At 43.8% G+C, this 8079-nt stretch overlaps 1 protein-coding gene across 18 annotated transcripts in view; it reads right to left on the reverse strand.

Moving 5' to 3' along the window:
- Positions 1-7268, reverse strand: part of LOC139267034 (mucin-22-like) — a 120809-nt gene extending 113541 nt beyond the window's left edge. For 9 of the 18 annotated variants that reach the window (XM_070884703.1, XM_070884709.1, XM_070884707.1 and 6 more), the window contains exon 1: positions 7074-7265. The gene's annotated coding sequence lies outside the window, so the exon portion shown is untranslated. Of the gene's footprint in view, positions 1-7073 lie in introns of all 18 variants that reach the window. The other 9 variants (XM_070884699.1, XM_070884714.1, XM_070884711.1 and 6 more) reach the window with 5 other exon arrangements.
- Positions 7269-8079: the final 811 nt, after the last annotated feature.

Genomic DNA, 8079 nt, shown 5'->3' on the forward strand with positions numbered 1-8079 from the left:
TTTTCCAGTGGGCCTCGACTGCCTCAGTGTCCCTGATGAAGGTTTCCCCAGTTCTTCGCCAGGCATGGGGTGGGGCCTTGGGAGTTTGGACTGTAGGTGGCCTTGACTGCAATGAAGAATCCTCACATATCATGGCTGGCGGCCAGTTGTTGTATCTCCTGTGCTTTCTCCATGCACCACCTGTTCTTTAGGTCCTGGGATTTTGTTGGACCTGAGCCTTGAGCTGTCTGTAACGTTGCTTTGCAGCTCCAGAGTTGATTTGTTGCTTGAGGCTGAGAAATGCCCTGCACTTACAATCTATTAGCTCTTGGTACCCCTGATCATTTTCATGAAACCAGTCCTGGTGTTTTCTGGTTGAGTAACAAAGTGTCTCTTCCCAGGCACTGGTTACAGAGGCCTGGAGGCCAGACAAAAAACTGTGGGCATTCAGCATGTCAGTGTCAAAGCACATGTAGGGGTTTATATCCATCTGGGTCAGTTTATTAATACAGGGATTTATATCAGTTTATTAATACAGGAATTTATCCCCCTCTGGGGTCAGTTTCTTAAAACTGTAGTTTAAACTTACCACGGATGGGTATATTGATACTGGAATTTATATCCTTCTCAGTTCCGTTTATTAATACTGGATTTTAAAACCGTGCAATTCAGTTATTAATACTGGAGTTTATACACATCTGGGGTCAGTTTAATAATACTGGAGTTGATACACATCTGGAGTCAGAAACATAGAAAAGCGGGAGTAGGCCATTCAGCTCTTTGAGCCTGCACCACCATTCAATAAGATCATGGCTGATCATTCCCTCAGTACCCCTTTCCTGCTTTCTATCCAATCCCCTTGATCGTATTGCCCATATTTAACTTCCTCTTGAATATATTCAATGAACTGGCATCAATAAATCTGCGGTCGGGAATTCCACAGGTTAACAACTCAGTGAAGAAGTTTCTCCTCATCTCGGTCCTAAATGTCTCACCCGTTATCCTTCGACTGTGTCCCCTGGTTCTGGACTTCCCCAACATCGGGTACATTCTTCCTGCATCTAACCTGTTCAGTCCAGTCAGAATCTTATATGTTTCTATAAGATCCCCTCTCATCCTTCTAAACTCCAGTGAATACAGGCCCAGTCGATCCAGTCTCTCCTCATATGTCAGTCCTGCCATCCCTGGAATCAGTTTGGTGAACTTTCACTGCACTCCCTCCCTCAATAGCAAGAACGTAGTTCAAAAGTAGTAATCTCGGGATTGCTACCAGTGCCACATGATAGTCAGAGTAGGAATCGCAGGATAGCACAGATGAATACGTGGCTTGAGCAGTGGTGCAGCAGGGAGGGATTCAAATTCCTGGGGCATTGGAACCGGTTCTGGGGGAGGTGGGACCAGTACAAACCGGACGGTCTGCACCTGGGCAGGACCGGAACCAATGTCCTAGGGGGAGTGTTTATTAGTGCTGTTGGGGAGGAGTTAAACTAATATGGCAGGGGGATGGGAACCAATGCAGGGAGACAGAGGGAAACAAAAAGGAGGCAAAAGCAAAAGATAGAAAGGAGATGAGGAAAAGTGGAGGGCAGAGAAACACAAGGCAAAGAACAAAAAGGGCCACTGTACAGCAAAATTTTAAAAGGACAAAGCGTGTTAAAAAAACAAGCCTGAAGGCTTTGTGTCTTAATGCAAGGAGTATCCGCAATAAGGTGGATGAATTAACTGTGCAAATAGATGTTAACAAATATGATGTGATTGGGATTACGGAGACGTGGCTCCAGGATGATCAGGGCTGGGAACTCAACATCCAGGGGTATTCAACATTCAGGAAAGATAGAATAAAAGGAAAAGGAGGTGGGGTAGCATTGCTGGTTAAGGAGCAAATTAAGGCAATATTTCGGAAGGACATTAGCTTGGATGATGTGGAATCTATATGGGTAGAGCTGCAGAATATCAAAGGGCAAAAAATGTTAGTGGGAGTTGTGTACAGACCTCCAAACAGTAGTAGTGATGTTGGGGAGTGCCTCAAACAGGAAATTAGGGGTGCGTGCAATAAAGGTGCAGCAGTTATAATGGGTGACTTTAATATGCACATAGATTGGGTTAACCAAACTGGAAGCAATACGGTGGAGGAGGATTTCCTGGAGTGCATAAGGGATGGTTTTTTAGACCAATATGTGGAGGAACCAACTAGGGGGGAGGCCATCTTAGACTGGGTGTTGTGTAATGAGAGGGGATTAATTAGCAATCTCGTTGTGCGAGGCCCCTTGGGGAAGAGTGACCATAATATGGTGGAATTCTGCATTAGGATGGAGAATGAAACAGTTAATTCAGAGACCATGGTCCAGAACTTGAAGGGTAACTTTGAAGGTATGAGGCGTGAATTGGCTAGGATAGATTGGCGAATGATACTGAAGGGGTTGACTGTGGATGGGCAATGGCAGACATTTAGAGACCGCATGGATGAACTACAATAATTGTACATTCCTGTCTGGCGTAAAAATAAAAAAGGGACGGTGGCTCAACTGTGGCTATCAAGGGAAATCAGGGATAGCATTAAAGCCAAGGAATTGGCATACAAATTGGCCAGAAATAGCAGCGAACCTGGGGACTGGGAGAAATTTAGAACTCAGCAGAGGAGGACAAAGGGTTTGATTAGGGCAGGGAAAATGAAGTACGAGAAGAAGCTTGCAGGGAACATTAAGACGGATTGCAAAAGTTTCTATAGATATGTAAAGAGAAAAAGGTTAGTAAAGACAAACGTAGGTCCCCTGCAGTCAGAATCAGGGGAAGTCATAACGGGGAATAAAGAAATGGCAGACCAATTGAACAAGTACTTTGGTTCGGTATTCACTGAGGAGGACACAAACAACCTTCGGGATATAAAAGGGGTCGGAGGGTCTAGTAAGGAGGAGGAACTGAGGGAAATCCTTATTAGTCGGGAAACTGTGTTGGGGAAATTGATGGGATTGAAGGCCGATAAATCCCCAGGGCCTGATGGACTGCATCCCAGGAGTACTTATGGAGGTGGCCTTGGAAATAGTGGATGCATTGACAGTCATTTTCCAACATTCCATTGACTCTGGATCAGTTCCTATGGCGTGTAGGGTAGCCAATGTAACCCCACTTTTTAAAAAAGGAGGGAGAGAGAAAACAGGGAATTATATACTGGTCAGCCTGACATCGGTAGTGGGTAAAATGATGGAATCAATTATTAAGGATGTCATAGCAGTGCATTTGGAAAGAGGTAATATGATAGGTCCAAGTCAGCATGGATTTGTGAAAGGGAAATCATGCTTGACAAATCTTCTGGAATTTTTTGAGGATGTTTCCAGTAGAGTGGACAAGGGAGAACCAGTTGATGTGGTGTATTTGGACTTTCAGAAGGCTTTCGACAAGGTCCCACACAAGAGATTAATGTGCAAAGTTAAAGCACTTGGAATTGGGGGTAGTGTGCTGACGTGGATTGAGAACTGGTTGTCAGACAGGAAGCAAAGAGTAGGAGTAAATGGGGACTTTTCAGAATGGCAGGCAGTGACTAGTGGGGTACCGCAAGGTTCTGTGCTGGGGCCCCAGCTGTTTACACTGTACATTAATGATTTAGACGAGGGGATTAAATGTAGTATCTCCAAATTTGCGGATGACACTAAGTTGGGTGGCAGTGTGAGCTGCGAGGAGGATGCTATGAGGCTGCAGAGTGACTTGGATAGGTTAGGTGAGTGGGCAAATGCATGGCAGATGAAGTATAATGTGGATAAATGTGAGGTTATCCACTTGGGTGGTAAAAACAGAGAGACAGACTATTATCTGAATGGTGACAGATTAGGAAAAGGGGAGGTGCAAAGACACCTGGGTGTCATGGTACATCAGTCATTGAAGGTTGGCATGCAGGTACAGCAGGCGGTTAAGAAAGCAAATGGCATGTTGGCCTTCATAGCGAGGGGATTTGAGTACAGGGGCAGGGAGGTTTTGTTACAATTGTACAGGGCCTTGGTGAGGCCACACCTGGAGTATTGTGTACAGTTTTGGTCTCCTAACCTGAGGAAGGACATTCTTGCTATAGAGGGAGTGCAGCGAAGGTTCACCAGACTGATTCCCGGGATGGCGGGACTGACCTATCAAGAAAGATTGGATCAACTGGGCTTGTATTCACTGGAGTTCAGAAGAATGAGAGGGGATCTCATAGAAACATTTAAAATTCTGACAGGGTTAGACAGGTTAGATGCAGGAAGAATGTTCCCAATGTTGGGGAAGTCCAGAACCAGGGGACACAGTCTAAGGATAAGGGGTAAGCCATTTAGGACCGAGATGCGGAGGAATTTCTTCACCCAGAGAGTGGTGAACCTGTGGAATTCTCTACCACAGAAAGTTGTTGAGGCCAATTCACTAAATATATTCAAAAAGGAGTTAGATGAAGTCCTTACTACTAGGGGAATCAAGGGGTATGGTGAGAAAGCAGGAATGGGGTACTGAAGTTGCATGTTCAGCCATGAACTCATTGAATGGCAGTGCAGGCTAGAAGGGCCAAATGGCCTACTCCTGCACCTATTTTCTATGTTTCTAACGTGCTTTCTCAGATTAGGAGGCCAAAACTGAACACAATATTCCAGGTGTGGCCTCACTAAGGCCCTGTACAACTGCAGTAAGTTTATATTCATCTGGGGTTAGTTTATTAATACTGGAGGTTTTAGCGATCTGAGGCCAATTTTTTTTTTAAATACGTGGTTTTAGCGATCTGGGGTCAGTTTGTTGTTAATACTGGCGATTTTAGCAATGAGTGACAGTTTGTTAATACTGGAGTTTATATCCACCTGGGTTTAGTTTATTAATGCTAGGATTGAAACCCTTCTGGGATCAGTTTGTTAATACTAGGGTTATTACCCGTCTGGGGTCAGTTTATTGTTACTGGAGCTTTTAACTTTCTTGGGTCAGTTTATTAATACCGGTGGTTTTAGCCGCCTGGGGTCAGTTTATTAATAAGGAGGTTAAAGCCACATGGTGGTGACTTGATTCGGTTTAACTTATTGGCGTGTCTGTATATCTTCCCTGTTTTACGTGTTGGTAAATTCTGTAATTACTGTTTATAACTCTTTTAGAGTAAACAAAAATAAACATTAGATCAAGTGCCCCCCCCCCCCCGCCGATCTGGGGGACACTCCAAACATTTCCCAAGGCCTTTGTTTTTGTTTGTTTGGTTTTTTTTGTATTTTTGTAGCTTTTTTGTGTTTTTTTGGGGCCCCCTATAAAAGGGGAGGGGGACACTAAAAACCCTAAAGATTGGTGATGGACCCTACTTGTGGGCAATTTCAGTAATTACTGTTTTTCAAGATTGGCAATATGTCCTATCTGTTGGTAATATCAGTAATTACTGTTTATATCAAGATTGGTGATTGGGCCTCCTTCCTTTTAACATTTGAGTAGTTAATTATGTAAAGTCAATTGAGAAGGATCCATCTATCCGTGTGAAATGCGGTTTCTGCCCCGAGGTCGTTTTTTCAGTAGAACATGCCTGAAGTTGTACTTTTCTCTTGAAGGATGAGCCGACTCTCTTTCAGCCAGTTTGACAATAACGGCCTCATGAACTTGAACTTACTGCTTCAAAAACAAAACTGCTCCATTCCCCCACCCGCCCCCTAATTCACTTCCGTATTGATTGTTACCGACATGGCAGTGTTAAACATAAATTAATCATTATTATTCATCGTGCACAATTAGTCCTATGATTGTATCGCATTCAGTCTGGCCTCAAGTAACCAGAGGCTAATTGTCCAGACTTGCTAAAAGACCCGGTGTCCACTTTTTATACAAAGATCAGTAATTGTGTCCTCCTATCTAAACCAAAGGCTATTGCAGCCTTGAAACCGGTTTCCGTCGAAAACATTCCTGAAATCAGTTTCTCTAAAGGGAGCGTCCGCTCTGATTTTTCAGCCAGTTTAACAATAACCGCCTCGTTGGCGTGTAACTTTCAGTGAAGTACTTCCCCGGCGCTCGGGAATATATCAGGCCGCGGAAAATAGGCTTTAGAAAATATATATATAATATATATATTTTTCACCTTTGTTTATTTGAGCAAGTCACAGATTGAGTGTTTGATCTGCGCCTTGCTCAGAGATTGAGCTCCGCCCTCATGCTGGTTTCAAATCAAACATTCCTCTTTCGCTTCAGAACAGGGAGCGGCCTTTCTGATCAAATCAAATCCAACAGTTCATTGCCACTTCACCTGTGAACAATGTTAGTTATGCATTTATCTCATCTTGTCGCATGGAATGTCACTAAAATAGAAACATTTGCTAGGTGTTGGGGCGCTCCTACCTGCTGAAAATTTGAGTAATTAGATTCTACATGCAGATTTCCGCCTATCTATTTGAGAGAAAGATGCTTTCAACCTTGAAACCATTTTCAGTGTAAAACATTCCTGAATTCAGTTTCTCTCAAAAGGGAGCGGCCAGTTTGACAATAACCACCTCGTTAACATGAAGTTTTTTTACAAAAGCAAAAGTTCCTGTTCCACTCTCACAATTCACCTCAGGACTGAACTGAATTAAACTGACATTTCTCGGTTATACAGCCTTTCGTTATTATAATTAACCGGGGTAAGTTTTAGCTCCGAAGTTGCTGTGACTGGGTAACCCGAGGCTGATTTTCCCGGTGCTCGGCACAGAGCGTTAACCCTTTACTGAGCTTGACTGTGTGTTCATCTAAACTGCTGGGGTCGCATTTGATCAGTTAAATAAAACTGTATCGGGCACCAAACGGTTCGTCCCGAATTACAAGGACACAGGTTCCCAACCCCGTCTGTCTGAACTGTGAATTCCATAAAGATAGGTGGGCCAGGATGGACTAAATCCCCAGAGTTCGTGATCCTGCTTTCTTGCCTTTAACCGCTCTTACTGTGTCTATGAGGAGCCTGGTGGAGACCCGGAATGGGTTTAACTCTGAAATCCCCGGTGTAAAATGGAGTGCCCTCAGTCACAGTCAGAGCCCACGCTCACAGAATAGCTGCCTTTCAGACCGCGGGAAATAGGCTTTAGAGAGGGAAGGTAAATGGGAGAATAAAACGCAGAAGTGAAGCTTAACAGCGATATTAACCTTACCTCGATCCCGCAAGTATTTTCTGTCTTTAGTTCCGTGTAGATTTTGTGATATAGATATTTGTTGGTTCACTACAACCAATCAGAAAGAAGTTCTTGTTTGATTTCAGCAAGTCACAAATTGTTAGTTTGATCAATTCCTCCTGTGAGACTCCGCCCTCAGGGTGGATTCAACTCAAACATTCCTCATTCGCTTCAGAACAGGGAGCGGTCTTTCTGGTGAAATCAAATTCAACGAGTTTGTCAATTCTCTGCCGCTTCACCTGTGAACAAAGCGTGTTCTACATTTTTACTTTATCTCTTGTTCCAGGGAACTCCAGTAAAAATAGACATTTGCTAAAAGTCCCGGGGCCCTCCGACCTGTTATTATATAAAGATTAGTAATTCGCTTCCTCCTATGGGAGAAAGATGCTTTTTTCAGCCCTGAAATCGGCTTCAGTCTAAAACATTCCTAAAGTCAGTTTCCCGAAAGGGAGCGGCTGCTCTGATTTTTCAGCCAGTTTGACAATAACCGCCTCAGCAACATGAACTTATTTCAGCTGAAAGACAAAACGCTGCTCCATTCTCCCACCTAATTCATATCTGATCCAAACTGAATTCATCTGACATTTCGGGTTGTCCACCATTACGTCATTATAATTAACCAGGGACAGGTTTTATCTCCGAAGTTGCTCCGCTCCTGTGACTGGATCTCGATCAGTCCGGCCTCAGGTAACCAGAAGCTGATTTTCCCGGTGCTCCCCACAGAGCGATAATTGGCCAGTCACTGGGCTAGATTTTCCATTATTTTTGCATGCATACCGCCCACTTAACGTCCATTTTAACACTGAAATGAGGTATAACGTCCATATATCACCCATTTAGCCACAAAATGGAAACTAACGCCCATTTCTCAGTCACTTATCGGCGAGCATTACTTTCGGCATGAACTTAACGCTGATAAAAAATAATACCGACCGCCCACTTTTTTTGGGCAGAAAGATCAGAATGGGTGAAACCAACACCCATA

The sequence above is a fragment of the Pristiophorus japonicus genome, chromosome 7 (genome assembly GCF_044704955.1).
Source record: "Pristiophorus japonicus isolate sPriJap1 chromosome 7, sPriJap1.hap1, whole genome shotgun sequence".
NCBI classification, from domain to species: domain Eukaryota; kingdom Metazoa; phylum Chordata; class Chondrichthyes; family Pristiophoridae; genus Pristiophorus; species Pristiophorus japonicus.